We start from the raw sequence: 14,491 nt of genomic DNA on the forward strand, positions 1-14,491 counted from the left end.
TTCCTCGCTGCCCTCCTCAGATCGAGTCGCTTTCATACGGAGCACCAAGCGTCTCACGCTGCATTCCGTGCTCACAGTATATGTCCCGAACACAAAATGTATATTTCATGGCACGGAATGCATTATGTGCACAAAATGCACCTTGGGGGGCGCCAAGCGTCCTACTATCCCGTGCCATGCGATGCATTTCTTGCAACAAAATGAAGAAAATGAACTGGTTATGATTATAATATAATTACCATATCATTATCGTACATTCATTTGCAACCACTCGGGTCGCGATGCACTTTGGTGACACTTCATGCCACTTTGGTGGCACGAAATGTACTTTACGTCTTTGACTGTATTGAGGCCACAGTGATGTGGTTATAAAATGTGGTGACAGATGCGTGAAATAAGAAATCTTATATGGAAGTAGCTTGACAATCAGACTGAATTGACATTTCATTCATTCTGCCTGATATAACTGATCTAGGTAGAAAGATGAAATCAACGAGTCGTTCCAGAAACATTCGCCCATTAAGTCACACACACCTGCGTGGCTTAATAACATTAAGAAAAATGCAGCACATTGTAAATCAAATCACTCAAGATTATGTTAAATGCATACAATTATGTGGAGTGTGTGTGTGTGTGTGTGTGTGTGTGTGTGTGTGTGTGTTATTATCATGAGTATGTCCACAGTATTCCCAACTGCTGCACAGGTTAGTGTGATATGCAGTATGGGCATATTTATGTACATCTTGGCAGAACATGTTGTGCATTTTGGCAGTACACATGTTCACGTCTCTGCGTGTCAACAGCATGCATGTCCAAGTCCACGTATCTGACTCTCTGTGTGTGTGTGTGTGTGTGTGTGTGTGTGTGTGTGTGTGTGTGTGTGTGTGTGTGTGCGCACATGTGTCTATATGCCTCTGCAGTAAACAAGCTCCGCTCCTCTCTACCTCGGTGCAGCAGACATGACAGCTTACTAGTGTTTTAAGACCAGAGGACCTTGAAATGGTTTTACTGTCGACGGGGAGCTGAATAAAGAAAGACAGCGAGTCAGCTGACGGGGAGAGTGAAGGAGAGAGTAAAAGACAAAGGAGACAAAAGGGTGCAGGAGGGCGAAGAGGGCATGTGTGCGTGTATGTGGCCGTGAAAGCAGCGCGAACACATGTGTGTGTGTGTGTGTGTGTGTGTGTGTGTGTGTGTGTGTGTGTGTGTGTGTGTGTGTGTGTGTGTGTGCGTTCATGTTTGCGTGTGTCAGAAAGTGACAGGTCGACCGACAAAATCCAGCCACGGGGGAAAGAACGCGTATTCAAGGACTGAGAGAGCGTCTTCACATAGATGAATAAAAAGCTAACTCTTTGTTTAAAGCCAGCAGCAGAGCCACACAGAGGCGTGAGAGTCCTTCAAAAGCTCGATGACTTATGAGACAATGAGACGGAGAGGTGCCGCAACCGCAGAGCTGGAGACGGCAGCGCGTGTCACATCTATCAAAATAGTACAGGGGGACATAAACCACGGCGTGACATCGTTCATGTAAATGTCATGTTGTCGGTTTCTGCCGAAGCCATAGCATTGAGCCAACTGTCAACGTACTGATGGAGAGACACGCGGCAAGATATTGACTGTACAAGAGAAGACTTTGAGACTGATGATGCATTGTGTGTGTGTGTGTGTGTGTGTGTGTGTGTGTGTGTGTGTGTGTGTGTGTGTAAGGGAGCGCTTATAAAATGCTCAGGTCTTTGTCTGCCGCCCAGAGAAAAAATAAATAAATAAATAATATATATATATATATATATATATATATATATATATATATATATATATACACACACACAAATATACACAAAAGCATCCTTTTGCCTCTAATTGAATCCCTGTAGACTCACCTGGCTGAAAGTGCAGACACACACGCATCGCTAAAAAGGATGTAATGAAAAACTGTCTGGTGCACAGAAGCAGCACAGAGCTTACAGGGATGGGCTCGGTCCGGGCGCCGGCTCTGTGTTTGTCGCCGGGTTCACACCGGTGTGTCGGCCAGATCGTCTCTCGGGGCCGAATTCTCCAGAGAGCTGAGAGACGGTTGACATCCTGTTTACTTCTTCCCCTTAGCAGTAACACATGCAGGTGTTCCAGGAGTCATGCAATTTATGTCTGGTTGTAGTTTCTATCAAGAGAATTATTTACAAAATACAACTGAATGAAGGTATATTTATACATTCATGTCCTCAAATGCATAATATTACCACACCTAAATAATCAGGTGTCATAAGAATACGACTATATGCTTATTATCTCCAATACTTGTCAATAGAGGAGATAATCAAATGACTAATAATTTAATTTTTCTCCCTTTTACGGTAACACAGCATTCCAAAACGCTCCTCATATGAGATTCTCAGACATACCTACTCATTCATGACAAACCGACAGCACGCTTTTATTGTGAAAAACTACAGGCTGTATCCTGTCACCGACTCATTAGCGGTACAGGTACATTTTACATATTTCAGCTGAACCATAAAACACTTAAGAGCACTAAGAGCAGGTGACGATAACGGTAATGAACTCAAAATAACATATCGGGTCAAGTGAGCCGAACGTCGTAAACCAGTGTGAGTGGATCCACATTTAATTAGCGCAGCGATGTCAAGCAGCTAAGCTCCGTGTTCTCATCCGCACAGCAGAAGTTATCTAAAGCGGCGTCAACACAATGAAACAAACTATATTGTTCCTTCACACACAGATCGCGAGAAATAAAGGTTATTGCGCAACCGTAGGCCGAAACTCGACCAACCCGCTGAAGCACCTTGCTTGGAATTGTGTGGCGTCAAGTTATCGCATGGCTCCTTGCTAAGACCAGTATTAAAGAAACAGATACCCAACTTTATATTAATACAACTGGGTTTTACTTGGTGTCGTTTATACTCCGGCCTCCTCCACTCATGGTCAAACCCTCCACCATATAAGAAATTCTTGCCGTTCAACCGTCCAATCCTCCGGTCTTGTCCTGCGCCCCCGATCATCCCACAAAAAGCAAATAGAGAATTAAGAAAACATCGGTCGCATATATCCCCGCTCAAGCCAGTGTCACGACATGCTTATTAGTTCATTTATCACCGAGGAGAATACACGGATAGTCGGCTGGCAGGCTTGGCAGGGACATCAAAGATTCCAACACCCGCCGCCGTCCTCCATCCTCCAGAGAAGGATCACACGGTCTCAGAAAGCCGTCCTGATTAAGTCCCCCGTGTGGCAGAGAAACGTTCCCTCCCTTGATCCGCGTCTCTCAAATGACCCGGTTCCGTCCCCGTGGACCTGTCCTCCCCTCCGAAGATTTCACGGAACTCAAGTCACATTTGACGATGAGCAAAATGTCACGCCAGACCAGAGGTTGTCGAACTTTTAATGCCTCTGTTTCACAAAGTTTTTACAGCGTGTGGTGCTCTCGCTTTGACCTTATAAGTTTGTTTTTTTTCTCCATTTTTTTTTTTTTTTAAGTTGGATCACTACGAATATATTCAGTTTTTGATGTCGAAGAAATGTCAAAGTTCTGACAGGAAACGTTGTGCGGGATAAAGGTTTCGGAGCAAAGGACACTCTCGAGGGAGACGATTACAGTGTATGACCTTTATATGTGAAAGGTGTGGCTGTGTGTGTGTTTCAATACCTTTCACTTATAAGGTCATAGTTTCAGTCTGTATTGAAAAAGAATGTACGATTCCACGGTTTGCTCTTCATGTAGATAGTAAAAAATAATGAATATTCCTTTAAAAATGAGATTTTAACTGACTTGATGTGAAAAGTTTTCATAATTAATCAAGCGTCAGTTACTGCAGCCCAGTCTGCAAACCAAGAATACGTTGAATATTGACGTCGTTTCATTCGGTCAGAGCGAGTGCCATCGTACAACGAGCGATGTCATCATGAGGATTATAATAAGTCATAATCACAATCAAGCATGTAGGACTTTAACCCAGGAGACCACTGTTAATGTCCCATTCTGTTACATTGCATTGTTAAAACAAAACATGATCTTTTCTTCTAACCTTAACCCGATCGTGTTGTTACTTAGACCAAACCAATCATGTCACAACGTTAACCATGTGGCATTTCTGCAAGAGTGAGTCGAGGCTGATAAGAAATGTATTCATAAAACATATTTCCAACGTATTCTGTGGTTTGCAGAAAGTCTCCTACGTTGTATTTACAAACAGCTCCTTACTGTACCAAACCCTTACTCTACTACTACTGCTACTACTTCTTGTTCCTTATTTTGGGGCTTTCTGGTCTCATGCACTCATGTAACATGGAGTGGCAGCATGTCGTGGACGTTTTGTCTACAGTAGAAGAAAACAGAAGCAGTTCCACAATGTTCAGGAGAAATCTAGGAAAAAAGAAAACACACCTTTGGATGATTTAAGTGAGCCCACAAATGGAGCGTAGCATTAACTCATGCTTGCATTAGCTGATTGGCATCAGCTGCTTCATTCCTGCTTCGTAATCACCGGCCCATTCAGCGGCTTGGCTACCAGCTGATTGGCGCCGTCCAATTATATTCATAGGTGTATTATGCAGGCAGAGTATAACGTGACGCCGTTACTTTGCGCAACCTAGATTACCGCTGCAGCTCCATCCTCCACCTCCTCTTCATGTTGACTTCGCTAAAAATCGATTGTTTTTGTGGCGTTAAGAGTTCTCGCAGCAGAATCCATTTGCGGGTCAACTTACCTGGAGCCGACGCTTTGAAGGCAATTTGCTGTCAGGCATCGGTTGACCCATCTGAGCTTGAAACCTGTGGGGGAAATAAAAAAGGTCAAATTATCTTCCATATTCAACAAGACTTCACATGGATTCATGAGGTCAGTTAGATCTACTGCTCCACAGGAAGTCATTTCCTTTGCCTACTTGGAGACAAAATGACAGACGGCAGATTAAACGGCCATCATTCAAATGTGGTGCTTGTAGATACTGTGAAATAAAAGTCTGATTTCTTTCTTAAATTGAATGTATGACATTTTAAAAAAAAACAATCCTTCGCTTTTAATTGCAAACATGAAAACCGTCCTCCATCTGTGCACACACCACCCAGCCAAATGACACTCCCTACCTGGAGACGAATCTGACAGCTACGCCAACAGAGCCTGAGTCACGTCGATATCAGCCTCACGTCCACGTCGTCCTGAGCTGCTCCTCTGTAATATACTGAGGCCCTTTCTCAAAGACTGTCTTTGGGGCTTCTTCTCTGTAAATGTCATCCTACTTCAGACGTCACTCTGAAAATGTCACCTCGCTACCCTTTTCATTAGCTCACCGGCTCTCTTCTCGATTATACACCATTTTCCATTAGACGGATCACACACACCGAGAGGCTCTATTTCTTTTTCTTCCTTTTTTTTTTTTGCCGAGCTGTATACGTACTGAAGTGTGATCGTGAGACCGAAGTGACGGCTGTTCTGGATGTTCTGGATGTTCTGCCGCTCGGTGTGTTATGGTTTGATGTTGTTTGCTCGGCTGTGATCACCCGTTATTGAAGATTCTCCGCCCCCCCCCCCCCCCCCCTCCCCAAGTGTGGAAGGGGCCGGGGCAAAGCCGTCAATCATCGTCCGTATGAGGAAGAAGAAAGAGGCAATTTTGGTGTTTTTGCTTCCTTTTAAGCAAAAGTTTTGAAGGTTACAGTCTGTGTTGGTTGACGTCAATGACCCCCTGATATTTGAAATTTTGAAGCTTTATGAAAATTGGTATTTTCATTTCCTGAAAAATGTATTTAGGTCACAAACAGTGAGAAGCTCTTGTCAATCACCGGCAACACACAACGTACAAAAGGTACGATGCAAACGACGAAGAATCCTAGCATGTATACTTTATAATGATAATTCATGTTACAATGAGTCCAATGACTATTGTGTGAACAACAAGAAAGTCAATATCTATATCCACTCTGTTTGCCTTCTGGTTCTGTTCTGAACTAGATTTACATCTTCAGTAGGATATAGTGAGCTCAGGGCTTAGTGCCACAGAAAAGGGTAGAGAAGTCGACAAGAGACACACAACGATGGAGTCAGTACGCTTCAAACAAGGTGCTTGTCGGAAAAACTGAAATTCTCCTTTCATTTTTTTACACTACATCCGTTTCGTTGTGTACGAGCGCAATAACGTGACGGGAAGAGTCTGTTTCGTTATCAACGTTTATGGTCTGGCCCCGTCTCTCTGGCACAGGCACCATTACTCCAGCCTTAAAACACAGGTGTTTTTGGAAGATGTCAAGTTTTGAAATTGAAACTGATAGTTGAAGAAATTAAACACACAACATACGTCCAGTGAGTAATAATTTTCTTCCAAAATGAAAATCTGGGTATATAATATATTCTCACATGAGGCCTTATAAATGTAAAGTGGATGGATCTCAATGAAGTCACATGTCCCATTCCATCTTCTCATTCCTGCAGAGCTTTTCATACGTCGGTGCCCTCTGTCAACAGTAAACCTAATATTTGACGTCTGCTGTCCGTCAGAGTCGGCACCTTTTGTGTCTCTCCGCGGGCCATGCTAATGAGCATGCTATGCTGCTGCCATGGCAACAGGCCCATCGCCACCGAGCAGTGAAGCAGGAGTGGCACCCCCGACACCACCCCGTAAAACAAGCGAACCCCGGGCTGATGATCTGAGATGCATAATGCAGTGCCATAACCCTCATCCAGCAGTCTCTCTCTCTCTGTCTGTCTGTATATCTATCCCTTCTTCCATGTCTCATTCTCTTCAACCCCCAATTTCCACCGATCCATCTGGTTTTAATCACATCTACTGGTGTGTGGGGGGGGGGGGGGGGGCCCTCTGTGCCCCCCCTTAACCCTCCTTATCCAAATCAGGGGAAAGAGACAGAACCAAAGGCAGGAGAAGAAACGCAGAGAAAGCTGCAGGTTTTGTTTTTTTGTTAAAGTAAAAGTGAGAGTTCATGTTCGGTCACGGCGTAATTGAAGATGACAAATATAGTCGTAAATGGATATGGACACAATCCAGCGTCCAAAATTAAAAGCGAGCCAAGCAACGAGTAATGATAGAATTGGTCCCGAAACAGTTATTGATAAAATCACTGTGAATGTTAACTAAAATGTTAAAGCAGTTGCGTGTGTGTGTGTGTATGCATACGTATGGAAGATTAGGATGACACCTGTCGCTTTAATGCAGAGCTCAGTATCACTTCATTGGCCCACAGCTACAGGTTCCAGCGTCACGCAGAGACCATCTATCCGATTACACAAAGGTTGCCCTGACGCCCCCCTCTCTCGCCCACCGGCGTGACCAGACGCCGCCGCTCTCCCTCCCATCTGTGCGGTGCCTACCCGATGCCTCGCGAAGCAGAAGCGGCACAGATTGTGACTCTTATGTGACTTCGCAGGCACAGCGGGTCGCGATGCCCTCTCTAGATTCAGCGGCCCCCGCGTCCCACGCGACCCTTTCTCTGGAGGTGAGAACGCGCCGATCGCATGGATGTTCAGTTGGATATCTCAACAATCTGTGATACTTATGTCACCCTTTTACCCACTTTGCAGTCAAGACATGGCTTCAAACCAACAAATCTATATCCTGTGGTTATATATGTACCGGAGAGAGCCAAGACTACAGACAATGCTTACTTGTCTTAGTGCTTAGTATCGACCCTCGTTTATCATGACATCTCGAGTGCTAAAGACTCACTGCCTTGGTGGAGCTTCTACACTACACTTCCCAGGGTGCTACTAGGTGCAGAAGAACTCCCAAACGAGTTCGTCACCCCTTAGTTTGCGGACAAAGGTTTTGAAGCCTCGAGTTCAGCATGTTGGTAACCGCCATCATGGGTTTTTTTTTTTTGGGGCACCAGAAGTGACAAGAGAGTGTGAAGCGAAGTACAACCGAACGCTGAATAAGACATTCTGAGGAGACCAGAGTGTGGCAGTAAACTTTCACGAACTAAAAACACACAAAGACAATCACAGTGTAGCCCCGCCCCCTAAATCATCCCTTGCTTTATGGTCTGTTTGACTCTAAATGGAGCATAATGTACTAAATGAACATCATGCTGTATTGAAGAAGACTGTAAACTAGAGATTGAGACCATAAACTCATGTTTACAATGTTTACTGAGGGAATAAATCAAGAGAGAAGTAGAGTCATTTTAGACTAGACTTCTATACAACCAGAGGAGTCGCCCCCTGCTGGTCAGTAGAGAGAATGCAAGTCAAAGGCACTTCGGCATTGGCTTCACGTTTCAGAGGTGGAAGTTGCCGCCTGATATGGATTCATGGTGCTATAACTTGATTCACGTTTGTTTCTATAGGTGACACTTCTCTGCTAATGCTACATGCTAGCTCCTCGTGTATGGGTCGAACAACACACGTGAAAGCCTTCATTTCAGAGTGTACTGTGAGTAGGTTCAGTAATTACTGTGTTATAATCCGTACTTATATTTATAAAAATATCCTGATTATTGTTTTAAAAGCACTGGGAAAATAACTTCATCGATTGTGAATTTTACTGTGTCTTGTGTGGCAAAAAACGTGACCCAGTTTGCCATGTTGTGTTCATGAGCATCATTTTCCACTGCAGGACATAGTAATCACACTTCATGTTGTTCTCTGTGGACTCCTTTACATTAGATTCTGTTCATTAAGGGCCTTTGGTAACATTGTAATGTGCAGTCATTATTGCAGGCATCATAAAACACAAGCCGGTAATGAATTAGTGAGTATTTTTTTCCATCAGCGCGGCATATTGTTTTAGTAATTGAGTTTAAAGATGTGGTAGACCTCTCGCATTTATAAAGCAAGCGATGAAGTGTTTTCACGAGCGCAAGATGCCAAAATAAGCGAATGATATACTATATGTGTAAGATTGATCGCATGGAATTAAAGGAAATTGCAAGACTTTTGTTAAGATTTATAGTGAGCAACACAAGACTTCACTTCACAACAAATGGTGTTGAATTCAGTGTGATTTAGTGAGGAATTTTATTCCATCCCATATACAGCACCGTATTCCTCCTTTGCAAATACGTCCTGTGAAGTAAATCTGAACTGATCGGTAGGATTGATGCGGCAAACCCGTGGCACAATGCAGGCAGTTTTATGGTTAAAGGTTAAAGTACTGCTATTGTGTGGTCACGGTTTATTAATGTTTAATTGCTCATAAAAGTACACAGATGTTGAGTCAGTGAGGAATCCAGACGAATACAAGATCTGCAGCCTGTCACTTAATTCCGGCGCATCGAATATATTTACACAGGAACAGAACCGGCAAGTTAGCAGATTGCCACCATAAATCACAAGTCTGCAGCTCTCGACTGCAAGGCGTCTTCGCCTCAGTCCGCTATCTCTCAACTCGCATCACCTCCGCGGCCCTCGGGAGGCTGAGATTGTATCGACGCAACAGGTCGAGGGAACGCGATGACTAATTCATGACGCCGTTTGCAGCGAACAGTCGAGAGTCGTGAGGCGGCCGGCGGCCTCGGCTCACGCAGGCATTTTGAAGCCGGTCAGCGTTGTGCGTGTCATGATTCGGCTTTCACAAACAAGACTTGTCTTTGCTCTTTCGACATTTGAGTCACAAGGAAGACAGAAGAGTTGCTGACTTGTGGTTGGTAGGTTTTTTTTCTTCTTTTTCTTCTTCTTCTTTTTGTGAATGCATCGTAGTGTATTAAAGAGCTTTGATCATAATCAAAGATTTGAAATGGTTCTCGTACAAACTGAAGACCTCACATTCTCTATTTGTCTCGTGCTGAGAAATCAAAATCATATGAGCCCCCTGTGACTGTCAGACCTTCAGTTGAAGATTCATGCTGGCTTCTTCTCACACTATTGTGTCTGAATCCTACTTAATGTTAGGAAAGATTGGTTCTAAACTGCATGTTTGCTGGCTCTTTCATCTCTAAACTACATCCCTGCACACTAACGTATAGCGTACACGCTCCATATATTGTGCAGAGTCACTACATGTACATAAGCCATGCATGACCCTGAGGTCAAGGGCCTTTTTTTTTTTACATGCACTTGACATTAAACAGCTTGGTATTTGTACAAATGTGTAAAGGTTGTGTCGAAAGTGGAGGCTAACACTTCGGTTGTGGCTAAATGGATGCAGCCTGACACCCACACTGGCAGGGTCAAAGGGTTCGACAGCTTCACGGGTCACAGCACTTAAAAAAAAGGTCCAGTGTGAAGGATTTAAGAGGATCTACTGGCAGAAATGACATACAATATGAAATTAAAGTATGTTTTCTTTCAGTGTGTAAGCACCTGAACCTAAGAATCATTGCGTTTTCTGTAAGCTTGAGAGTCCGTCACGTTGCACCACCATGTTTCTACAGTAGCCCTGAATGGACAAACCAGACACTGGCTCGCTCACAATGCCCCCTGAATAAGACAATGAGACAGTTCATAAATATTTGAGTTCTTTGCCTTCTTATTTACCCATAAATCAATATGCAAGTAAGAAGGGTTGGCACGCACACACACACACACACACACACACACACACACACACACACACACACACACCCCTTATATACCCTTTACACTGAGCTCAAATCAACCTCACTGTGCCAATTATCTGGCTACGATTTAAAGCACAAATGTCAAAATAAAAGTAATCAAAGTGACGTTCAGTGTCGATTCAGATGATGAGGGGGTTCTCTATTACTGTAGCCGTCCGTTTGGATTCAACCCTATTGACGGATGAGGGAAACAGATGTGAAATCAATATACTGTTCACATTCCGTACGGCAGGTGTGCTTCCAGACTACACAGTGACATCGGTTAATGAGCGCTGGTATGGAGCGACAGCTGTTAGAACGCTCGCTACGTTAAGGAGGGATTTTAGAGCCGCTTTAAGTATTCAAAGCTCGTTTTATTATACGATATAATAATCATCATTAAGGCTAATCGTCGCCTTCTGCGAGGCAAGAGGTCAGTAAGAGAAGATGGTGGTTTGGTGGATGCGTTCCAAAACAGATGTTTGTATATTAGCAACGTGTTACTTTGTTATTTTTCTTTTCTTTTCTAAAGTTAAACCATATTTGATGTGTTTCACACCAGTGTTTTGTATTTCTGCACCTTACATTTCAGTGGATATAATTACATGTATGTCATTGTTTCCTTTTTGCAGCTCTGGAAGTTTCCCATGGGTCTTTTGGGAGCTGCTGCTGCCACGGAGCACTGATTTACTCTGCCCGTATTGTTGCCACAGTGTTAAAGCCACAAATACAACACTTCCTGTGTTTGCCTTCTCGGGACAGGAAACGGTCTGGACGTTGAGATCAAAGACCTGCAGTCATCCCTTATCAAGGTTTTTTTGGGGTGTGTGTGTGTGTGGGGGGGGGGGGGGGTGTTGGACAAAGCTACTCTTGATGGTGAAGGAAAATGTTTATTTAAACACATTAAGAGGAAGGCAGAGAGTTAATGTGCGGCCGCAAGCGTAGCAGCTGAAACGGGAGGAACGGTGGCGTCTGGGGACATCAGATAGAGAAAGTGTTTCCTGAATGAAGATTACAACAAGCTCTGGGACCCTGCAGTGCTGCAGCAGCCGACTCAACCACAATTGAGGATCATCCTTTGACGCGAGGAAAACTAAACCAGAAGAAGAACTCCTGTTGAAGCGGCACCAAATAGGTTGGCTTGAGTAAAAGTCCAGCCGTCGGCAAAGAAGAGCAACCCATAAGTGAAGGGCAGCATGTGCTCTGACTTCTCATATCAAAACAGGAAGTGACATGTTCTGGGCTTTCATTGTGCAAAGACAATTTAAAAACACCTCATTAGCCAGAACTCATTCATCACACTAATCCATGTTCCTCATCTGGTGTTTTTAGTTAGACTTAAATTACCAATAAGGTCTGCGCTAGTGTTGCAACTATCAATTGTGTTTATTTAAATCCATGAGGTCACTAGGCATCAATAGATTCTTCTCAGTATATACAAGCAGCGGCTCCTCCCCTGACCAGGAGCAGAGCTTCACCTAGCTGCTCTGCTGGTCCCCGCTAGTAGCCAACATCAACACCACGCTGCTGGAGACCCAGACCGTCTTATCGGGGCTCACTGCATGGGGGGAAGGGGCGGCACAGGAGAACCAGAACCGGGACTGAGCGGGACAGGCTGTCAGAGCCCTGCTGCAGTAAAATGAGAGGTTTTCTAAATGGAATCTGGTGCTCGGAAACACTACCACTTTTGTCCACTGGGACCGCCAAAAACAATGTTGACCTGGCCGGTTCCTGGTCTGAAAGAGCTCTGGAAACCTCTTTCTTTGGAAGTAGTAATTAAAGTTGTCAGTAGGTGGTTAAGCAGGAGTGAAGGATTAGGATTCCTGTTGCTGGATCTCAAACTGAGCTGACAATATGGCCTAACCAGAAAGCCGGGGGCTTCTGGGACCTCAGCCAGCGGCTGATAGATCCATCAATATGACGGCTTCAGTCAGCGCTGATTGCTCTCCAGAGCAGCTCCTGTTGTTGGTTTGATGAGGCAACGGTGCGTGGAGTTTTTCTCAATCTGAAACACGCTTCTGCTTTATTTACATGCAGCCCCGTGGCATGTTGATGAGGAAGTGAAGGCTAAGGAGGTCCTTCTTGACTTATCTAAAAAGCCAATACATGCTGTCAATAGGCAGTCTGTGTGGGGCTGAAAATTGTGATATTAATCTTTCATTATTGCTTATGGCTGCTCAACTTAGATTTGTCAGGTTTTCTTACATTCGTACTCGACCTATGAAACTACAATAAAGTTGAATTCTTTGTAATACTTTGGATTATATTATATCTCACTTATGAAAGCCGGCTGAGTGTTTGGACTGAACATATTACTGTACAATATGGTTCGCCTGATAAAATACCAGATGGGCAGATTATGTATGAATCACAGCACGAGTATCAGGGCAACAGTGAAAGAAAGATTTTGAGAATAAGTTCGTAATTTTGCAATATTTCTAAAAATGTGAACTTGAACATTGAAACACTGACATAACTCTTTTCTTGTAATTCAATGAATTCTTGTAAAATTGTGATTTAATTCTTATTCTTAAACTCTGGGAACAGTGACCCTGAGCCTCTATAACACCAGAGACTTCAGACAGTCTGCCTGCTAATCTCTTTTAAGAAAACTAGTAAATAAACACTAATTCTAGCGTGGACACGGCGGTATGGGAACAGAGAGATAGCACAGTCGCAGAACTGTTTACTGCTCAAACTGAAGGGGTGACATTTCCTGGACGGCCATGTGATAACATTGTCACCAAGCAGCATGAACGCTTCCTCCTCAAAAGCCTTGAAACCCTGCGGTAATTTTAGAAAAGACAACACACAGAGAAGCGCGTTGGATGAATAGCTTTTCAAGGCTGTGTGTCAACCACGTCAGACACAATAGTCCACAGAAGAATGAAGGTAAAAGAGGCCAGAAAACAACCACATCGTCTCATCGGGCCAATGGATGCTATGCTTTCCTTCCTTGAAGTGAGACAAGGAGACAAGTGAGTCACTGAAATCACACAGACAGGAAGCGGAGGGGAACTCAACTATAGCGTGCACACTGGACTGCAGGCGAAACGACACATTCCTCACTGTTGATTCACTTCAAACTAATTCCTGCAGCGGTGGAAGGAACCCTTAAATCCGTTACTTAAGAAAAAGAGATGACAGAGCTGCATTCAAAACAATACTTAAGTGAAATTACTGACAGTGTTATCACCAGACAGAAAAACGTTTATCCTCAGTTTTGTAAATTTACAGATTAGATTTAGATTATGTCAAAAATTGACTTTCATCCATAAAACAAGGGCTTTGAATAACTTTTGACAAGGTGACTATTTGGACCGTTTTACAGTCATACTTCATGACAATCTTATTCAAAGTTTAAAATCCAAGTCTACACAGTTTTTAAGTCTGCAAGTCGGGAGACGCAACAGAAATAAAAACAATGGCGGCAGCGAAAGAGTCCCACTTAAACAGAGTTTCAGTCTTCCGGTAATGACGGAGGCTGCGTGTCTTCGTCCACTGCTCCCCTGTTCTACACAGCGGTGGAGACAGAGACAGGCTGACGCTGCTGGGGAGGACAGTTCTTTATTGTCATTCCACCTCCAGTGTCTCTCCTCTGGGCCTCCGTCTCTGTACATTTATGAAGCAGATTCATTAAAGCCGCATTTAGACGACAGGAGTTTTCAGCCGATTTAACCCCGATTCACCCCTCGCGACAATAGCAGGAGAAATGGTCTCTGACCTGCAGGTCACTGCTTTCTGAGTGGGACCATAACAGCCAATGAGAGAGACAAGCCGGAGCAGCAAACTATGTTTTCAAGCAACAGTAACTGTTCCAGCCTTTGAAACTAACTTTAGCCGGCATACTGCATGTTGACAGATATTAACACTGACAGAAAATGTAACTTCCAGTTCTCGCAGGAAGAACAGACAAGCTGTGTTGGCCGGGTCTCCTCCACCATTTCTCCTCCAGACTCGTCTGGCCTTCTCCTTTTAGATTGTTTCTCAGCAAGT

This window comes from Cebidichthys violaceus, unplaced genomic scaffold, assembly GCF_023349555.1.
Source record: "Cebidichthys violaceus isolate CVI_PGR_0920_01 unplaced genomic scaffold, fCebVio1.0.p SCAF_67, whole genome shotgun sequence".
NCBI lineage: Eukaryota > Metazoa > Chordata > Actinopteri > Perciformes > Stichaeidae > Cebidichthys > Cebidichthys violaceus.